Raw genomic sequence first — 3143 nt, forward strand, 5'->3', positions numbered from 1 at the left:
GATCTATCTATTAAACCCATCCATCAGAAGCGAAGGAAATTCGCTCCTGAGAGGAACGCTATCATACAAGAAGAAGTTGAAAAACTTCTTAAAGCCGGTATGGTCAGAGAGGTTAAGTATCCTCGATGGTTAGCTACTGTGGTTGTTGTTTCTAAAAAGAATGGATAGTGGAGGGTGTGTGTTGATTTTACTGATTTAAACAAGGCTTGCCCCAAGGATCCTTTCCCATTACCACATATAGATTCCATGGTGGACGCAACAGCAAGACATGAGATGCTTACCTTTATGGATGCTACCTCTGGATTTCAACAAATTCAGATGGAACCATCTGATCAAGAGGATACACCATTCATGACTCCTACCGGCATATACTGTTATATTGCTATGCCATTCGGACTAAGAAATGCAGGGGCAACATATCAAAGATTAGTCAACATGATATTCAAGGATAAGTTAGGCAAGACTATGAAGGTCTACATAGATGACATGATGGTGAAGTCAAAGAGAGCTGAGGATCACCTCAGAGATCTTGAAGAAGCATTCAATATCCTCGACCAGTATAACATGAAACCGAATCCGTTAAAATGCCATTTTGGTGTTAAGGCTGGAAAGTTTCTAGGATACATGGTGACTAAAAGAGGGATAGAAGAAAGCCCCGAGCAGATAGAAGCCATCATCAATCTAAAATCCCCAGTGAATGCTAAGGATGTCCAGATATTGACGGGAAGAATAGCTGCTCTCAATAGATTCATTTCCAGATCCTCCGAGAAGTGCAAATATTTCTACGACATTCTTAGGAAAAACAAAAAGTTCGAGTGGACGGAGAAGCATGAAGCTGCCTTAAAATCCTTAAAGGATTACTTATCCTCAGCATAAGCTTTGATGAAGCCTGTGGATGGAGAATCCTTATATCTATACCTAGTTGTTTCAGGAAATGCTGTAAGTGCTGTCCTTGTGAAGGATCATGAAAGTGAACAGCATAGTGTTTATTATGTAAGTAAAAGTCTTCTAGATGCAGAAGCCAGGTATTCTCATTTTGAAAAATTAATTCTTACACTTATTATGGCTTCTACTAAATTGAGACATTACTTTGAAACACATACTATTATTTTGAGAACTAATTATCCTGTTAAGAATGTGCTTAGAAAACCAGAATTGTCAGGAAGAACGACCAAATAGGCTGTGAAGCTGAGTGCATATGATATTCAGTATGAGCCTAGAACAGCCATCAAATTGCAAGCACAAGCAGACTTTGTGGCTGATTTCAGCAGTGATATGCAAAAGGAAGCTGATCTAGAGGTCCAGCAACTAGAATAAACCAAGGACCCTTGGCTCCTCTTCACAGATGGAACATCCAACGTAAGAGGGACAGGATTGGGTATCCTACTGAAATCGCCACAGGGGGACATATTACCCCAGTCTATAGCCTGTGAATTCCAAGAAACGAACAATGAGGCAGAGTATGAAGCTCTTATTGCAGGTTTATAATTAGCTAAGTGCATCAGGATCAGGTATCTTCAAGTATATATAGATTCATTGTTGATTGCTAACCACTTTAATGGCTCATATGTTGTTAAAGGAGAAAAACTAATTAAATATCTAGATGTTGTGAAGGAATTAGCAAAATCCTTCGAATTGTTTAGCATTGTACAGGTACCAAGGGAAGAGAATGTTGGGACAGATGCCTTGGCAAATTTAGCCTCATCTTTGAAAATTCCAGAAGACATGAAGATCCCAATCATTCATATACTCTCGCCTACAATAGGAGAACAAAAAGTTGGCGAGATAACAACTGACAAACACATTGTACTCTGGGATCCATTATCCTCAAATAGTCAAAGATCCTACATCCTACCAATCAAAAATACATTTAAACTAGAGAGATTCCAGCCATGGAGAATCTTAAGTCTTTCAAAACCAAGGTATCACAATATATATTTTATTAGATGATATGCTATACAGGAAATCTCTTGCAGGTCCATACTTGAGGTGCATCGAGGACCCTGAAATCCAAGAGGTGCTCAAAGACTTTCACGAAGGTGATTGCGGTAATCACACTGGAGGTAGAGCCCTGTTTTCTAGGATTCTAAGAACAGGATACTTCTGGCCAACAATGAAGAGAGATGCCATGGAATACTCGAAGAAATGTGATGCTTGTCAAAGTCATGCAAATATCCTACATCAACCAGCAGAACCTATGTATCCTATATCCTCTTCATGGCATTTCATGAAGTGGGGCATGGATATTGTGGATAAACTACCTAAGGCACCAGGAGGAAAAGTATTCATGCTTGCAATGACTGATTACTTTTCAAAGTAGATAGAAGTAGAAGCTTTTGTTCAAGTACGCGAAAAAGAGGTGATATCTTTCATTAAAAGAAATATTATTACTAGATTTGGTATCACTTCATAAATTATTTGACATTGGTTCCCAGTTTATCGGGAAAAGAACCATTAACTTTTGTGACAGCTGAGGCATCAAGATGATTACCTCCATTCCAGTACATCCTCAAGCTAATAGTCAAGTGGAGTCTAGCAACAAGATAATCATCAACAACTTGAAGAATAAACTAGGATTCAATAAAGGCAAATGGGCCGAAGAGCTACCTTATGTTCTTTGGGCTGATAGGTTAACACCTAAGAATGCAATAGGCCAAAAACCCTTCTTGTTGGTGTTTGGTTCAGAAGCAGTAATCCCTAGAGAGATGGTGGTTCCTACAGCCAGAACAAGCATCCGTGATCCTGAATCCAATGATGGAATCCTTCTTGAAGACTTGGATACTGTCGAAGAACTCAGAGACCTAGCCAATATCAGAATGGCGGCATATCAACAAAGGGTCGCTGGGGCATACAAAAAAAGTATAAGGATCGGAAGATTTCAAGAAGGAGATCTAGTCTTGAGAAAAGCCTTCCAGAATACAACCAACCCAGCCGATGGAAAGTTAGCTCCTAAGTGGGAAGGTCCCTATTTGATTGAATCAAAAGCTAGGAAAGGGGCATATCATTTGCTCACTATGGAAGGCAACAGGTTACCAAGAGCATGGAATGATATCTACCTCAAGAAATACTTTTTCTGATCAGGATCAAGTATCCTCTGAGGATTGAGTATCCTTAAAGGATCATGGATCCTAAAATCGGTAATA

Source organism: Bidens hawaiensis, unplaced genomic scaffold, assembly GCF_021521415.1.
Source record: "Bidens hawaiensis isolate Kalapana, Puna unplaced genomic scaffold, B.hawaiensis_p1.1 tig00032848_1, whole genome shotgun sequence".
NCBI classification, from domain to species: domain Eukaryota; kingdom Viridiplantae; phylum Streptophyta; class Magnoliopsida; order Asterales; family Asteraceae; genus Bidens; species Bidens hawaiensis.